General features: G+C 43.8%; 1 protein-coding gene and 1 long non-coding RNA gene across 2 annotated transcripts in view; one reads left to right on the top strand and one right to left on the bottom strand.

The window, feature by feature from the left end:
* The window catches only part of LOC146207933 (queuine/queuosine transporter SLC35F2-like), a 268,664-nt gene that overhangs the window by 134,842 nt on the left and 114,339 nt on the right, over positions 1-19,483 (bottom strand). The window lies entirely within an intron of this gene.
* On the top strand, positions 9,540-15,111 carry LOC146207934 (uncharacterized). The gene is made up of 2 exons (XR_014703358.1): positions 9,540-9,656; positions 14,610-15,111. It is a non-coding gene; the product is annotated as an uncharacterized LOC146207934 (long non-coding RNA).

The following is a 19,483-nucleotide window of genomic DNA, read 5'->3' as shown; positions in this document are numbered from 1 at the left end:
ACGGCACAGAGCTATAGAGCATCTTTCTACCCCGCCACTTAAAACTCACAAAAATAGCCCGCTGGATTGGCACCAAACGGGCACTCAAAGCGAGCCTTGAACCTGCCGCTTCTCGGTTCTCTTCATTTTGTCGCCGTTTCTTGAGAGTTTTTTGTTTCGTCAGTGAGGTAAGCAGAGTGGTAAAAGGTCAAAAACCGCTTATATATTTGTCTTAGTAATTTGGCATAATCAGTTTGATTTATGCGTAAGAAGTACGAATAGATAAATCTTTTCTACTGAGATTACGCAGTAATGAGGAGCCCAATAAATAAATATTTGGAAATTTTATTTGACTTTTCTATTGATACCCGCATCATCGTATACCCGTGTCGGCAACTCTAGTACTTTAGTCATAATGACAAGAGTCATCATTGGTATGGCAAAGACCAAGTAGGCACACACAGCGTTGTGTGTGTCTACTTGATCTTTGTTCCTACCTACCTATGTACTACTAATCATCTACTGTTACTCATATGCCCTTTCTGTCTCCACTGTTCACGTTACACCCGCGTATACGCAGGTGGCCTGCCCCGGCTTGATACAAACACCGACAGAGTGTTTTACGCCTTTAAGGTATTCTTAGTGTTGTTGCATTCAAATAAATGAAATGTACACAACTAAATGCGGGGTCCGCTGAATATGACTCGACTTTCGTGATTTTTGGCCAAATATTGAAATGGAGCCAAATATTGAAATGGAGGCAACACCGGCGCCTGAGGCAGTCCGCCTCAAGGGTGGGTGTAAACACCAGTTCATGGTTGGTGAATCTCACTGCTCGCAGAAAAAGAAAGGAGAAATCGTGAAGCTATACTCGTGGCAACGAATTACACATTGCTCCAAATCACACGAAACTAGATGCCGAGAGCTGGCAAGCAGATTCCGAGGGCGGGCCAAAGCATTGTGCTTTGTTGCAATATTATCTACTTAAAGGAAATGCGTTGTCTTTAATCAAAGGTGGATATGCGCGAAGGTTCGTTCATGAAGTTCATGAACCGAGAGAGCTCGCCAAAGTGAGCGCTACGGCTGAGGCACACTTCTAGTCTCACTGTCATGAGAAAGAGAGAGAGCATAAAGGCAGAGAGGTTAACAAGGTGGTGCCCAGTAGGCTACTCAACACGTGGGGAGGGAAGAAAAGAAATAAAAAAGGAGAAATAAAACGAGAAAAAGGAAAGAAAAAGCAGCAAGGAAGTGAGACATTTACGCGTCCATAATCCACTAAGTGAAAGGGACAGCGAGAGCATACTTAAGTGCCATTCCACTTAAAGGGACAGTACTTCAAGTACTACCATAAGTGTACTCATTGTAAGGCCCACCCAGACCATACGAATGCATCCACCAAATATACAACAAAATTGTAAATGAAAATTAATAAAAATCAGATGAACCTCTCGAAATTATGCTTAGGCCAACCAAAACAAAGACGTCCTGCCAGAGAAAAAAAAATCTTATAAAGGGAATAAAAGTGCTTCGCCCAACAGCATGTAGTTCGCAGAACAGTTCACACCGAACGAAGCGTTCTCGAAAGCACCCACTGCGAAGCCCGCGCGTTCCTGCAGTGACCCAATACGAAGTGATCGTCGTTTTCTTCGGTTACCAGGTGAACGCGGCAGTATTCAAATGATATACAGAGAAGGACAAAGTGTGCGATAAGCAAATACTGATAATAATTTCAACCCCTATCGACGCAGTACATTCATTATACAACGATCACCGTAATCACAAAGATTTTACTGCTTGCGCTTGTTGCTTGTTGTTGTTGATTGCTGCTTAGGTTGCAATTTTTTCCCAAGTGCCGAATTATTTCGCCTTCCTTCTTCCTTCCGAATGAGCGTACGCGCACAAGCCCCTATAGCAGTCGCGATACAATGCCTCGTCCAAAGGGGCTTTGCGAAAAGCGGCATTCCTTTCTAACTAGCAACAGCAAATTGTCTCGGCGTTTCGAGTGTTTTGCGAAGACTATGCACCAATCATAGCGTGTCCAACCAAAAGGTGCTGAGAGATCAAGCAAAGATGCAGTGCCCTCGCTTCGGAAGACGAGCAATAAATTAGCGCAAAGATTGCTACGCCATTCCTGCCGCATCATAATGAGCACTATAGCGCTCTATCTCGAGGGCAATTTTGTTTCTTTCCTCTCGCAACAGTCCGATTAGGGAAGCATTTATTGAGTACGAAACTATTCTTGTTTGGCTGAACAATAGCCTTCTTTTTTTCTTTACCGGGTACCGTAGCAGATAAAAGATAACCAATAATATTTCTCTCTAAACGATGATTACTCTTCGAAAGGGTCAATACCATTTCAGGCAAGAGTTAAAAGATCAATATAGCAGGGTCACAAACAGTTTAATGTTAATCACGCAAGCCAACGGACAATATATAATATACCCCTCCCCCCCCCCCCCCACACACACACACATACATATTCTGGTAGAGACCTTAATTAGGCTGTCAACACTCGATTCTGCGACCACGCCATGCCCACCGAGCGGACGGCACGGCTGTATGCTTAGACGGGAAAGACAGAAAGTAAGAGAAACGTAATTAAAACTCTCGCAGACGCGCTCGAAAAGAACAAAGAAAATTTCAATTAACGGTTATATTGATTCAAATGCGTTGTGACAACTGCAGCAGTGGCGAGGATGAGCGCACCTTGGATTGCAGTCAATTCGGTCTGCATCTCTGTAATGTTTTAATGCTGAGTTCAACATCGGGCTGTCAACATGACTGCCACATTGGCAATTGTAGCTGTGCTTTATTCAGCAACGGTAAAAAAAAAAAAAAAAAAAAAAAAAAAAAAAAAAAATTGAGCGGCTTAATGTGGTTACACCGTTAATTTGTGCGAAAATGCAGTCCATTACGATACATTAATGCAACGGAAACAACAACAAAAAAGAACACAAGAAGAATGCCCTAACGAAAATTTCAAGAATGGCCCGGGCCAAATTTGGTTGGTTGGTTGGTTGGTTTGTGAGGTTTAACGTCCCAAAGCAACTCAGGCTATGAGAGACGCCGTAGTGGAGGACTCCGGACATTTCGCCCACCTGGGGTTCTTTAGCGTGCACTGACATCGCACAGCACACGCGCGCCTTGCTTTTCGCCTGCATCGAAAAGCGGTCGCCGAGGCCGTGATTCGATCCCGCGTCTTTGGGAACAGTAGTCGAGCGCCGTAACCACTGCGCCAACCCGGCGGGGTGGCGACCATTGAATAGCAGGAGTCTATTATATCCAGATATCAAATTCGGGTAAATTTGGCTGAGGTCAACTTTCCGCTTATCCGGGCCTGATTTTGTCGATGGGAAATAGTCATGCTGTCCGCAGTGGTGGTAGCAGCAGACAGAGGTGGTAGTCGAGATCTAGTTGCAGTAAGAGTTGTAGCAGCAGCATAAATAGTAGCAGCGGCAGTAACAGATATGTGTAGAATTCCTTAGCTACTTTGGTCATTTTATACATAACGGTCATATATGTAATTTTTACCAATGCCTAGTTTACTTATGACCGGTTTTAAACTTCGTACGCTCTTTATAGCATGCTTGAACCTCTCCATAATATACTTCTTTATGTCGGTATGTCGGTTATCTCACGTTTATCGATTATCTTGGATCGTTCCGGCAGTACTGCTCTGCCTGACAGGTTAAGCCTTTCAAACTTTGACGTTTCTGCATTTCATTTTACTACAACCAATTTAATACTACTACTTTCATTAATTCTCTGTCCGACTCCAAGCTAAATCGTAACCTTCACACTTCAGTCACTAAATATCTCCTCTTCGAGGGCTTGTACAACTTACAATATGATAGGAGGCGTGCCTAGTATAGAGCTTGCTTCATTCAGTCTCGCTGTCCGAGCCCTTTCCAGTCCCACGTCTTCTGTTTGTGGGCAGAATTTCAATATTATGCCTTCTGAAAACTGTACTTGAATTCTTGGTTATTACGAACGAAATCAGAATCCCAGGCAGCACAACAGCCCGGGCCAATATTGTCAGTGAGTTGGCAGAGATCAGCCCTATGTAGGCCCAGCGCTGCCATCTTATGGCTGGTATTGGTTGTGCCATTCTATAACACGTCCAACACTGGCCCTGAGGATTCCATTGGTAACCAATATTGTTCGTACCTATTTATAATGATAACAACATTGGCCCGTCATATCCGATGCCCTCACAATATCGGTGGTACCATTATAAGAGGATGGCAACGTTGGGCCTGGATATCCGGCGTATCACCGGTGTTGGCGCTGCCATGAGATAAGGATGGCTATAACGGACAGCATTAGCCGTCAGTCCACTGATGTTGGCCAATATTCGACATATGCTGGACAATAATGTGAGCTCTGTTACAATGGCCTGCCAATGTCAGATATACACTGGCATACCTTACATATCAACGGCATTGGCATTGCCCTTTCATAAGGATGGCTATATCGAACAGCGTTAGCCATTACTCCACTGACGTTGGCTATTATATGGCATATGCTGGACAATACTGTTAGTTCTGTTACTATGTCCCGCCAGATGCATTGGCATACACTTTAGTCAACATTGTCTTGTCTATTTCACCTACTAATCAATATTAGATGCAAATTAGCATGTGGCTGGAAATATTCCGTGGGAAACCGCATTAGCGTGCTTTTGCGGTTGGCAGGCTCATTTAATACTTGGAGTCGTTAACTGTGCTGTTATAATCGATGTTTTCAAGTTACCTTTGCATTTTTTAATGCTTCGGAAATCTTGTGTCTAAATAGTTATAGTTCCGCGGTGCTGGTTTCCGTCGTGTTTGCTTTAATTCCACCTAGCTGTTGTTGATGTTGCTTGGGATTACACCATGTTCTTTTACACTAGATCTTCATTGACTTAAGCTGGCACTGTAATCAATCCACATGTATACTGTGACGAATTTGGATGAGACCGACGATCGGTCAACGGCGTCAATAAGTTCACCACCGTTTGCTGGTCCGTCAGGGCGGCGGCGGCGATAAATAGCTCCACGCCGACCGAGAGATAAGAAAGAATCAAAACGACGTCATATATCGTGCATAGGCAATGGTTGATATTTTTTGTATTCTATTTGGCAATGGTCTAGGTTCTTCCATGGCTGCTCCCGTGGCGATTCCTGCTGCTCTGGGTGAAGAGAATTCCAAAAGTTTTAGCAAATTTCTTTGCCCCCGAGTGTATTAGTTGTAACAACAGTGGCTTCAAAGAGACGATTACCACAAGACACGCATGCAGTGCGATGCAATTAATGAGCGATAAGCGTCGGCCTATTAAGGCTCGTACGTTACTCAGATCGACTATGGCGAGCGCGCTTTTATCGAAATACACTTTAAAAATACACTTGGCCGTTCAAGCTATACGAATACGAAGCATCGCAGCACATACTTTCGCTTAAACGATTTAACAATGGTGATCTAAATTAAAGCTGGGTTATTGAGCGGTAAATTAAACGTCGGTCCGCACATGCATGAACGTTCCCACATATGGCTAATCGTATCGACGCTTCCTGCTTCGTTGTCGCTCTAAGAAGTGAAGTATTAGAAAAAAAATGGAGAGAAAACACTGCACGTACAATCTCAGTATGAATAATATTAAGGTTATGCTGAAACAAATGACTGGGTTACAGTTTCACTTTTCTTTATCGCACTCATTCGCACATTTGTTTTTTCTCAAGCGTCCGCTGTTCACGACACACCGCGCACTTCTGTTCCAGTCCACTGACGGCACTCACTCGCGCCGAAATATGGACGCTCTGTTGGCTGCTTGCTAGGTGCATTGAAAACATCACAAACAAAGGAAGAAAAACATTGAGGCACGGCGCCAGCAACAGCGGCGCCGACTTGCCCGAGTGGATGCGCTCTGCAGGTGGGGTTGTCGGGTTACACGCTGCGCGATGCAATCCAAGACGCAGGCCCTGACGCTCCACGTGTGGTTCAAGGTGCACACGGCCGCCGCCCGGGCGGGAATTTACGACGCAGTGCGTCAGCCGCTATACTTAAAGGCTCTATTTCTTTCATATACCTATTTGACATACGTACCGCTAGCGTAACTGACGTCTTAGGCTTTGCAAGAGTAGACCATTCCAATCGTGTATAATCAAAAGTACGACTGAAATGACCATGGCGCATTAATCACTGATGGAATATCGCACACATACGGTACTGGTAAATGCTCTATGATTATCTTGAAACACTCATTCGGCAAACGAGTACGCCAGCTATTTGCTAAACAAGCCGCGAATATTCAAATCACTGCAGTGGCAAAAATGATCGCAGAGCCAGCTAGAGTCGCCCGCGGCACGGCGGCGGGCCGGCTTCCACATTTCACAATTACTTGAAACGCGAAATATATCCGCGGGGGGCTTTGTCACACTGAATTTCATAGGAACACAAAATAGCTTCGTGTAGCGGCCAGTATACAAGAGCTGCAGCTAAGCAGAACAACTTTGATTCGACGCCATGCCAAGTGCATGGATAGCATAATTTTAGAATTTCTCGTTTATTTGTTCTTTTTTTTTCGCACAAGTGCGAAAAAAAGAAGTCTGTAACGTTTCTCCGCTTTTATTCACACCCCCAATTTCACGATTCCGTCGTCGTTCACTGCAATACAATGCTTGCGCTACATATGGCAAGAAGGAATAACTGTAGAGTTCAAAAACTAAATAAAGCAGTCGTTGTTTTACAATTAAGCGTAATTCGGTATCAAAGCTTATTCATTCTCTAACTACCTCCGTGGTGGAACAGTTATAGGCGTGCGCGGGGAAGGTAGTTTTTTTTTTTTTTTTTTTACAAAATATTGTGTATGGAGAGAAGATACCCACATGTAAACTGACTTGTTAGCATTAGAACGAAAAAAAATGTGAAAGAAAAGACTGGAAACACAAATAAAGTACGAAAAGGTACAATGGGTATATTAACAACTGGATTACAATGACACATCTTTGTTTCGCACACGCTCGTTCGCACAGTTTTCCAACGCCTGCTCTCCGTGCTGACGCACCGCTCAATCCCGTCCTCGCGCACTTCGCACTCCTGTCGTTCCCCGATCGCTCTCTCTCACCGCATGCGATGCGAGCAAGGTCCGAGGTTGCATGCGCGCGTCGAAATCCACGCAGGTGTGCCAAAGCGGTGGACGGGTCGACGCACCACTCTGGGTCCAAGGGGCGGACGGCCGCCGCCCAGGGGAAGGAATTGCACAGTAATAAAAAGACAAACGCTAACAGACTGGAGACTTCTTTCAAACATTTCCGGGCTCTCACAACTGGTTGCATAGAGAAATGTGCTTTTACCGCATTTTCTTGGCCAATAAAATATACGCAAGAAACTAAACTGAGAAAGAAACAAGCGCCTAATGAATCGGGCCAACAAACGACTAATCTAGCAGATAGAATCATGCTGACGGTGCGGATATATGAGAAAAAATGTAAGCATCGTATGCAACTAACTTATAAAGAGGTGGCAAGTCGTGGTACTGAGATGCTTAGCTCAATAATTTTCAACAAACTTGCTTCAAATCCTCATTTCAGGGTGATTGAAATATTCCACTCGATTGAGCACAATTGTATGAAAGCATTTTCGTTGGTATGCTAAACGTGAGCAAACTATTCGTAGTAGAACACAGCATTCACAAAATACAGCTTGAACAGGTTTGGGTGTTGTAAACAAAACAGCTAGGCGCCTCTCCAGGGCGACGACGCGCTTCGCTGCTGGCACTGAGCCCTACATAGATGAGCAGCAACAGCAGCGCATCATTCATGGCTGGTTCAAGTCCTGTCATCTAGGAAACGCTTGCTAAACGGAGGGTACAAAACCGAGACAATCGAGCTGCTGAAAAAGCGACTACTAAAAAGCTCAAAGGATGACGCGACAATCGCTTAGCCGGCATGAAGGCGGCAGTTGTATTTTGTTTCAAAGAGGGCGCTCCGTTCTTTCGTCCATCCAACGGCCACTCGTTCGCTCGGCTCGACGTTCGGTGGCACCGCGCACGGAAAATGCTTCTTTCTTCAAGAAATATTCCATGTAAGTTTTCAAATTTTTTCATTCAGGTTTTATAAAGCGTTTGTGTATATTGGAGCAAAATATTAGCCTCTTAGATTGAGCATTTTTTAAATTACAAGGGTTGTCTTACATTTCATTGTTGCTGCAGGCTGTGTAAGCCATGTGCTAGGGAGATTTGTCTTCTTTTAGCATATTTCTTACGTTGTTAACTTTTCAAAAGTGGTTCTCAAGTATGCGCGACTTCATTCCGATCATTTTGCAGCTTATTTCAAGTTAAACCGTTGCTGTTTTGCTGAGTACTGATTTCCTAAAGTAAACAACTACGTAGCATCGTAGCCCTAAAAGCCAACTTCGGATATTCACGGCGTTACAGTGGCTGGAACGGCGTATAGCCGTCACTTGGCTCGGCCGCTCGGGTTCCCTCGGGTGACCTCGGGCGGAGTCGGTGGAGTCCGGGCAAAAGCATATATTTTCGTGTCTGGTGCGATAAAACGCTAACCGCATGAGCTGTATCGTTGCTTCAGCTGCAATAGATCAGTTGCAAAACCTACACGTCAGCTTCCCGGTGCGGCAAACATTCCTGCACAATGGTGGCATAGACTTTGGGGTAATAGTTGGGTACAGTGCTAGCACATCGCCTGACGGGAAGGGTAATTCCCGCACCTCTTGCCCATTCGTCACAGTATCATTTGCGTGCCCATTGTCGCCCCGCTATTACCCTCTCCGGTTAATGTCCCATTTCTAAATTTTCTTTCTTCACCCCTAGGGTGACAGTGCTCCCCCCTTTATTCCAGTGTTAAGAATGCCTGAAAACCTTTCTCTGACAATGGCCTGTGCGTGGGGAACTGCATCCCAAGCAGCGTGGACTGTGGTAGATGCATGTACTGCACCTAACTATTATCCCTGAATCAGGTTCTGTCACCACTGTGCATGAATTCCTGCCTCATAGGGAGCCGACTTGTAGGTTTTGCAACTGGTCTGTTATAGCATGTCCAGCAGGGCGGGAGCCTTCAGTGTGAGCTCTGGGTGGGCTCAGACAATTTCAGTTCCAGGCCGGGTTCGGGTTTGTAGCATGAGGCCCGGGTCGGGCTCAGAATTTATGCTCGTGCACACCTCTAGTCGCGTCGGTTGTGTAGCACACGTTTGGCGCCCGTGCATGCTTTTAATTTTGTTCTCCGCACCATGACACTTTGCTCCAGCATCAAGGCTGCATGAAACATCAGTATGCATTTTCCGGTCGTTATGCTAACTGATCGCCCCACCGCCCTGGCACAGCTATGTTATACCATGTGTAACATAGAGTTGCAATTAGTACTTTTTTGAGACAGCTTTGAATTGAAATTATAGATTAACTAAACAGAGAAGAGCCGTGGTATGCTTTTATCATGATTTAGAGGCATCGATTTAATGGAGACTTTCTTTCCTTGCATTTAGGGCTCTTTGCTCTACAACGCCCGCAGTCCAGCTGCTCCTCTTGTATCATCGCACTGCTTTTGCACAAGCAATCATCTGCCATCAAAGGGGTGCTGCGTGAATGTGAGCAGACAACATCATCATCATTTTGGTGCTGCATAACCTGTCAACAACTGTGGGAGCCTTGCCATGAAACATGCTGTGTGTAAGGAAGCATTGCCTCGGTAGGTATGACACATTGCCTTTGTTTTGCTTTATATAAAGGCTTTAAAAATGCTCTGCTGGCTTTTCGCTATATGATTGCATGCTATATGACTTTTTCTAGCTTTTTAGCTCAATACTTACTTGTTCAGAAGTCTTGCCCACAGTATGCAGAAAATAATATCCTTCATGTCCCTGGAAGTGCTTTAATAGCTGGTGCTATATTTCGTTGCTTTATTTCAATAGTATGTGACTATTTCAAGTTGAGACATGATTGAGTGAACCTGTGGCGTAATAGCACAATAACAGACATAGCTTGTTGAACTGACGAAGTAGTTGTCATTTGCGTAACACGGGAGTGCAGGTGCTTTAAGTGGTGGAATATTTAGCATACTTGATTATGCTTGCATTACAAGAATTCGCAGGAAGCCTGTATTGAGTTTGCAGAGAAGAAAGCCATTCAGTATTGCTCAGGTTATTTACCTTCCACTCTCCCTTCATTACTGCTGCCTGCACAGTATGTATTTGTTCATACAGACATGCAGTTACTGACTGCTTGTACATTTCTGGTTGCCTACACTGGCTTCAGCCATGTAGATGTAATATTATTTTAATCTAAACCAGGCTATTTACTTTGCTCAAAGTGACAATTATAATTAATTCTCTCCCCAAGCCATTGAGATTTGCCATTAGCTCCCAACTCGCTTTATTCGCAGCTGCAATGAATTCATTCTGTAACCCTAGAGCAAGACATTTGCAGAAAGGAGATCATCATGCAATACTCGTTCAAATTTTGTAAATTTTAGAGAACATTCTGTTTGTTTTTGCATATGCTTCTTTGTTCGGAAAACAGAGCAGGCTTGCTTACAGTTCAGGAGGGGTGGGCTGCAAGACAAAAGGAAATTATTAGTGCAGCTGCTCATTCAGGCGTGCATTCCTTGTGCATTTATTGCTCTTATATATGTGCACCTTTGCCTGCATGCTTGCCAGGGCTTTCCCCATAATGGGTGGCAGTGATCTTGCCGCCTACCTCTCAGGGGGACTGCCCTTTACCAACTGCTTGCCCACAACCAACTCACCTCCTGGGCTTCAAATTTGTCATACTCAAGGACGATTTTCTGTCTATGATGTTACCAGTGACGTCACTTAAGATACGCAGTGTGCATCATTGGTCCATTAGTTTTATTTCGGGATGTTGTCACCCCTTATATTCCCTACTCATATTTCTTTTTCTACATCCCCTTGCAACTGCCAAACGAAATAAGACGTATAAAACTGCCAAACTCCCGCTGTCTCTGAATGCTATGTCAACAACCAAAAAGCTTTTGCATGTCTTAATAAAAGTAGAAATGATCCCCCGATTATTTTTTTGATTGTCATGTCTAGTCAGACTGTTTAGTGAACTGCCACATGACCAAGCAAATTGCAACTGTAAGTGCACTGAGGAGTCATGCGTTAGAGCAAGCATATGGATCTTGTGTTGCTTAGCTGCTTAACTCCAAATATCCTCCTTTGTCAGACAAGATATTTTTTTAGAAAACTGGATGGGGAGCCAGAAGAAAGCAAATTGGATTCTTAGTAGCATTGTTACTTGTTACACGTGCGTTCCACCCCTGTATACATGAACTCGGCAGTATTGGGTCGAGTACGTCTGTCGAGTGAAAAATAAGTTGTGGGGTTCATGTATACACAGTCGGCTCGAGTAAAATAGGCGGCGGAGCGGGTCGCGTTAACTCGCTTGCAGGGGGTAGGTTAATTCGCTTGACCCGCTTATCTAAAGGCATGTAGACGCTGTCCAGTCAGGGAGTCTAGTTATGGGGAACTCTGGGATATGAAAAAGCCTCTGGAGCGGCGACGGGCGTCACTCGAAATGAATGCTTTCTAGCGCTCATCAACGATAAAAAATAATCGAAGCTCTCGATAGTAAAAGGCAATGGGATCAAATACGAGTAAGAACTTTCACAATAACTTCGAATCTCGATGCAACGCTCTGCTACGATACTTACTCACTAGAAAGCGAGTTCATGTAGACATCAGCCGGGTCGAGAATGATGACCTTGCTTACTCAACGCTGATTCAACCCGGTGCTGTCGAGTCCATGTAAACAGGGCTATTGTACTTGTAATTTTAGGTGAACTCCCATTTCGTGTATTGCACATTAAATTTGAGTGAAATTGGTGCTTTCTTGCGTATGTGCTGTTTTGTTCTGCAAACAATACTATTTCTCCAGACACAATCTTATTTTTAATTTGAGTACAAAATATTGTCCATTTTTGAAAAAAAAACAATTTGTGAGTCTGTTAAGAAATTTTGATTTTGAAATATATTCACAAAATAGCAACATTTTTAGATACTGAAATATAAAATGTGTGCGAAACAACTTTTCAGCTCAGGATTAAACTGGTTTTTCAAGAAACTTATTGTGATAGGGTGAAAGTGAAAAATCACTGCCATGCTAGATGTATCGTTTTTTTATGATCCCATAGTCACATCAAGCATTGTATTTTATGGTGTGCTTAAGCAATGAAAATAATATTTGGCCTCAGATATTCAGGCAGATTACTATTCTCTATACCAACAACTACTATGAATTGGTTTTAAGAAATCAGATGCCCGAGCACCACATCTGTTACCTGGACATAAAATCACCCATGTATGCCTAACTGAATATAGTCTTGCACGTGGAAGGTTGCCGATGGTATGGCCATATGATTAGCTGTGATGAGGGAAAATGCATACCTGGTAGGCTGCTAGCTGATAAGGAAGTACAATATCATTGTACTCAGATCTAGCATAACATTTTCCTGCCTATGCAAAGTAAATTTCTAGTACTTGCTCATGCTCATTGCAGGCTGACTGCAATAACTTTAGCTGAACAAGCATGCACTGTATGATTACTAGAACTTCTTGTTTGGCTTGTTCGTGTTTATTTATTATAAACTGAAGGCGCCAAAACAATGCACGCACACAAGAAAAGAACGGGACAGAGTTCCACTCACAACTGATTTATTGTGCAGAACAGAGGACATATATATCTCACTGCAGGCACATGCCCAAGGAACACATTCAGCTACATCACATTCAGCATCATGTAGTTTAACATAAGCTATGTTCAAGAAATGCTTTCTCAGAGAAAGAGGCTGTGGTATGAGGCATGGGCTTCTTGAACATATCTTATCCCTAACTACATGATGCTGAATGAGTTCTTTGCGCATATGCCGGCAGTGAGATATATATGTACTTTATTCTGCACAATAAATCAGTTGTGAATGGCGCTCTGTCCCGTTCTTCTTTTCTTGTTTGTGTGCATGTTGTTCTGGTATCTTTAATTTATAATGAGCACTGTATGAAAACTATTCCTTGGTACATTACAATTAAGGCAATTGTTTATAGTAGAATGCAGCAAGCAATAAAGCTGTGAAAACTAAAATGCTGGAACTTAAAATGGTACGGTTATCTTGAGAATATTATATGCGTACACAGCCTTGAGAATATCTGCGATCTACACATCTCCCTCAGTTAGCTGATTGAAGATAGGTTGATTGATTCTGTCAGGGCAATTATTTCTTTATTCTGGCCGCAGTAATGTATGCGTGCCTGTAACTGGTGTACTGCAGAAAAATATTCTTTAATGTGTTCTTTAATATCATCCAGTCTTGCATGCTTAGTAATCCATATTGTCTATTGCAGGAATCTTTAAGAATTTTTTTTTAAATTGAAAGTTCTGGAGCCCGAACTGTCAGATTTTCAGGAACTGTAATTCTATATGAACACTAAGCATCTACCTGAAGTTATCGGTTTGCCGGAAGCAGGTTTTTACTTTCAAATATCTTTCTTTTGTATCTGGAATGGATATTATTTTGCATATAGGTTTATCATCCCTACATCATAACATGCTGCATGCCTTTGGAGGCCCAGAAACCTGTCGCAAAGTGCTCTAAAAGAAGAATGTGTGGCAATAGGCCTTCAATATATACAGTAGAACCCCTTTATAGTAAAGCCACTGAGGCCAGCGAAAATATTTTCTATATCATGGTCTTTACTGTATCAGTGGTCTGTGATGACATGGTCCTGAAAGTGCTGTCTAGTAGTTAAATAGGCACTTACTGAACACGTCTTCTTGCTTAATTAAAAAAAAACCTAAATACCTTCCATCTCGCTTTTATCATCTCTTTGTGTTTTTTTTTCATTATAAAATTTCTCTACATCTTGTGGAAGTACCTTTGAAGCCTGAAGACGTGATTACAAATGCAACCAAGTTCGATTTCATGTAAAAACTAAAGCCTTGCATGAACATGGTGTCCCTTTTTTGCTCTTTCTGTCTTTTAAAAGGCAATAAGTGATAAATTCGCATGGCACTCAAGTGTTGTAAGACCTTACTCGCTGCACCTCCGCTTTCTGCCACCACTGCCTCATGACTTGTACTGCACATTGCAGTGTATGTTGACCCATTTCTTTCCCTTCCCTATTTCTTGCTGCACGTTTACTCCTTTACTTTCTGAATGGAACACGCTGCCTCCTTGCTATGTTTGTAGACAGCTTTACTTTTTTCTTCGCGCTGCGCGCTTTCCCTCACGGCTCCAAGGCTTCTGTAAAGTAGGCTTCTTCTGACAGCTCCTACGGCTAGTAGTAAAGCCACCTAAACGAACACTCGGGGTTATTGTTCTGTTTTCAAATACAAGAAGTCTTGGCCTCGCGACTCTAGGTAGTGCGCGGGATTCGTCGCCATGGCCAGAAGCACTTTAACCGATTTTTACCAAAAACATCTTTACTATAAAGGGGGAAAATGTACAGTTGCCTATGGAAGATGAACTGGGACTTCAGTTTCACTTTACTATATCAGAGGTTTTACTATAGCGGGGTTCTGTATTTTGTACTCAATCGTATAGAGCACCCAGACTTCAAATATGTGTTTGGATAAGTGTTGAGAAGGTGAATTTAGATCTTATGGTGATATATGCTTGTCTTCTGTGCAGATGTCATTTGTAAGACCCACGGACCAATCTCCTCAACAAACTGTTCCTGAATGGTTGTTTCCTGCGGGGTGCCCAGCTTACTACCTGGGCCATGTGCTTCCCCCGCCCCCTCAACCTCATCACTTGATCCATTGACCCTTCACTGCCAACTATCATGCTCAACACAGTCCACTGCCATTTTCCATCCATGGTGGACACTGCCCTGGAATGCACCCATGCTCAGCCTCCTATTCCTGCAACACCTCTCGCACTACAAGGCTATAGTGCATCAACCCTGCTCAACATGTCCAGCCCCTTCCATCATGACCAATGCACATTGCACCCAGTCACCTCTACCTGCACTACCTGGTCATGTGCTGCTTAGTGCCCTGTTTCCAATTACACCTACTAGCCTCTCCCATATTAACCCTGTATCCAATGCCTCCTGCACTGCATTTTGGCCCTCTGATGTCCTTGTGGCATTTACATGTATATGAGCTCTCAATAAAATGTTTTCGGAAAATATTTTGCTTGCCTCATTTAATTGCATGGTTTTTACGGCTCCTTAGGGAGATGACATGCAAGGTGGTATTGGGAAATGACTGCATAAGAAAACCACAATTGTCAGAGTGACAGTTAAGCAAATGGCAGCAGTAAGGGCAAGGGTGAAATAACTGCATGGCTAAAGGTGGCTTAACAGTGGCAGGCCACGTGTGCCGATGAATACTTGTTGCATGCCAATAAATACCAATATATGATACTAGCGGCACGGCCGGTTTGTTGCCAATGTCAGTTGTGCCAATGAATACTAGTGGCATGCCAATACGTGACAGTAGGGGCACGGCCAGCTGATAGCCTATGTTGGCAGTGCCAAGACAGGTGCAATGTTGGCATATAAGCCGGACCAATATATAAAAATGTAGTAATTTCTCAAAAAGCCAGTGTTACGCCAATGTTGGTACCAATTTTTGTCGACGTTGGGCCGGGATTGGTGCGATGTTGGTGTGCTGCCTGGGATGAGGTCTTTTTAGCGGCACGCTAATAGTTAACATGTTCCGCGCAATACGGAATTTTTCCAATAGCGACTTTCAAGAGACGGCTAGCAACTGTTCACCGTCTCTATTATTCTGAAGTCTAGTGAGGCATTGTTAAAATAAGCACTAGCCAATAATGGAACAGCTCGAAGAAGAGTGACAGATATTATGGATTACAGCGAAGTAGACATCCCCAACTAACTGCCACCACCTTAAAAATGTTTATTCGCCAAGAATCGCACAGACCCGGTCGCCGATGGCATGACTCCAATTTCAGTTCGGTGTTATGCCTAGACATTATGCCGATAATTTTGTCATTCACCACTCGCCCAAGTGGCGCGTTGCGATAGATTCACAGGGCACCTGCGGCAGCTACAAGAACGAGTTTTCGTTTCAAAGAACGCATTGCTCTGAATCACCCTCCCTCGCATTTTCTGCTAAATTCTGTTTTGGTACTTATCCGTGCACTTCACCTAGTCAGCAAATAGAAAATGTTTGACTATGTGCTCCATTACAACGGGCACAACATCAAAGCCATGCCCCTATTTTTCCTTCAGTGCGCGAAACAGCTGCGGTGACGGGCAACGAGTCACATGTGACCAAGTGAATATTATGTCTTTTTCTTCCATTCGTAAAAGCTTTATTCAGCAATCTATGCTACAGTGATGTCAATTGTGTTTGAACGTACTGTGCCACTCTGTGTTATAGCTTCACGGTCTTCTGCGTCTATTATTGCTGCCAGTTATGAGACATGTTCTGTCAACCTTGTTCTATAGATGCACTTGTATTCATTTTTTTTCTTTTCACCAGTGGTTGTTTTTACCTTGTGCCTACTGCTGACTTGTAGGGGTGGTGAGGCCCGTCAAGCGGTGTATAAATCACTGCTTTTTTCGCACCATCCCCAGTTTGCACGTACGAACTGAAATAAAGATTGATTGATTGATTGATTGATTGATTGATTGATTGATTGATTGATTGATTGATTGATTGATTGATTGATTGATTGATTAATGTTTCTATGGCTGTAATTTCTAATTCCCTAAGAATATTCATTAAAAAAACTGCGAATTTGCGTTGACCTCCTGACGATATGTAGGATAGAACCATCAACCGCACTGTAAGTAGAGACAAACAGCAACTGGCCCCACCTACCGCCAAAGACAAAGATGCTTCTCCAAAGAAGCTGATGTTTTTTCTCGCAATTCTTGCATGCCGGCCTAAAGAAAATAAAAATATTTCTGTTCCCTTTCTTTTCAGATCTCCCTCAGTTCTCAAGAAGCGTTCGTGTTTACTTGTGTCGTTTTTATAATACTCCGAGGCACTCCCTGTACGAATCCTTTCGCCGCCAGCCCGAAATTCTCGGCTTTGACGCGCAGCCAAACACACGGGTAAAAGCAGATTTTTTTTTTTTTAAAGAGACGCGCGTCGTAACTTCATTTTGCGCGGCGGACGCATCTCCCACTAAGACAGGTCGTTTCGAATGCGCTTACGAAACTCTCTCTCTCGAGAGAGAGAGAGAGAGAGAGAAAAAGGGGTGAGAAAGAACGCTGCACGTTCCGATCCCGTATCCGCATTTTTCGTTATTTTCCTTTATTGCTTTGAATTTTTTTTCCTGACTCGTCTCTGAGCTTGAGAGCGCGTATTATTTCTGCAAACGAATGGCGTTGCGATTCCCGTAATCGCATTCTCTCACAGCGGGAGCTCTAAGAAAACGGCGCCGCTCGAAAAAAACAAGAACATGTAAGGATGAAAAAAAAAAAAAAAAACGGGAAAAGAGGAAAACGAGCATAAACACTATGTCCCGTAGGACGGCCTCCAAGGAGAACAACAAAAGGAACAAGGAACTGTCGGACGGGGAGAGATGCATAAAAGGGAGAGATGCGGAAGAACTGGGGAAGAAGTGGAACCCCACATCTTAGCAGTGCAGGCAATACACAGCCGCAGCGCCAAGCCTGGCCCCAGCGCGTGTAACCCCCCTTTCCCACCGCTTCCTCTAATGATCAGCTTAAGCCCAGTACCATTTGTTGATGAGGTCGTTTAAGGCGAGATTGCGCGCTGCCCGACGGAGGGAAGCCACGGGGACGGTGCATGGAGGGTGAATGAAAAACCGTACATGCGTAACAATACACTCCTCGCAGAGTACCTCGTTCTCGCTCTCCGCATTCCTCTCTGTCTCGACTGTTTAAAATCTGGCTTTTATTTTTCCTAGATTTACATTTTTCTCAGTAAATCCTTTCTGAGCATTCGCGAGAGCCGCAAAAGAAAAGGCACCATTTCAGGAGTAAAACGGTACGTCCGCGGCGCCCACTGAAACCTGCTTCTGAGAAGAAAAAAAATAATGGAAAAGGAAGCTCTAGGGAGGATCCCTTTTCCACCTCGTTCTTTTTTCCCTATTCATCCCTTCTTTCCCCAACGGTGTCGTTTCTGCAGACGCTTAAGCGTTGCACAGCGGTGTTTCGTCCGCTGCTCTAAGTTCTGGTTTTGCAGAAAGCAGATATGCAGTAAAAGCTTAAAAAAAAAAAAAAAAAAAAAAACATTTTATGTAGTCCGAAAAGAGCGATGAACAAACACAAGAGGCTCTGATACTTGTCTCCCGACCGTTGTGAGAAAGATAAAAATAAGGCAGCTAGTGAGGATTGATTTGCGAGTTTCATCCGCGAACACCGAGTCCCCTTCCACCCGTCCTTTATATTTTTTCCCTTTTCTCTTATTATACCGTTTTTCCCTCTCCCATCTGCGCGTTCGAATCTGCGTCCTGAGGCCATCGCTCATGCATTTGCACATCGTCGCTAATGCGAACTGGATGACCCTGATATTTTTACGCCCCCGCGCGTTCGTTTCGACCGCGTTCGCAGTGGCCTGAAGGCCTCCTTGCGAAGAAGCGAAATCCCACGGCTGCTGTTAGACCCAGGCTGTCTTGGCCTTCGTCGAATTATAGGGTCGCTACACACGCGCAGCGCAAGATGGACATTAGGGAAGGAGATTTCGATACTCCGCGCAATTACCACTCTAATTCTCTCACTCTTCATCATGTTCCAGCAAGAAGTTTCTTTTTTATTTTACTGCTTTCTCCCTATATTTCTCTCCTGACGCCGGTAATTCCAGCTATCTTTAGGTTTATGAACAGCGGAGTTCGCGTATTCTTGCCAATCCTTTGGGAAGCAACAGGAGGCCACTATACGACGTTCTCCGTTTAAACGAGCCTTGCTGTTGTAAAGTGAGCAAATTTATTTGCATACTCGATAACAGAGCCCTAGAAATATTGGAGCTTATGCATGGCCAGCCATGCCCACTAAGCGTGACCTGTTCCCACTCTTTCTCGTGCACCTACGCCGCTAACGCCAAAAGAAAATGTTACCCAATACGCTATCTTGTTGGCATTACTTTAATACTAATCCGGACATGAGTTATCGGTCCCAGGTCGATGGAGGTTGATAAATTGCTGGAATCGCCTCTGCTGGACGAGGTTCAGAAGCAGCTTCGGCGTTATCTTGGAACACTTCACGTGTCTTGCCGTGCGGCCTGTGTGTTCAAAAAAATGAATGGGGTTTCTTCAACTAGTGACGGAATGTTTCTTCAGTACTAGCAACCAGAGATGTCTGGTAAGCATATCAGGACGTTCCACAGTAATGCAGAACACATCTCAGTGATTCAATCCATACATGCTTCCATTGACGGTACACTCCAAGTGGGCCTTGATTGAATCGAAGCGTGTCAACAGTGTACTCTGGTTGGAATTTGTATTGGAAGCAATAGCCAATTAAGAGTTATTAAATCTAAGCAATAAATTGAATTTATTTTCATGAAGAATGCAAAATTAGATAGCAACGCATGGTCTTTCTTCATCGCATCTTAGCTTAG

This window comes from Amblyomma maculatum, chromosome 1 (assembly GCF_055883805.1).
Source record: "Amblyomma maculatum isolate TAMU_Amacu chromosome 1, ASM5588380v1, whole genome shotgun sequence".
Classification (NCBI taxonomy): Eukaryota; Metazoa; Arthropoda; class Arachnida; order Ixodida; family Ixodidae; genus Amblyomma; species Amblyomma maculatum.
This window is presented reverse-complemented; position numbering and strand designations above follow the sequence as displayed.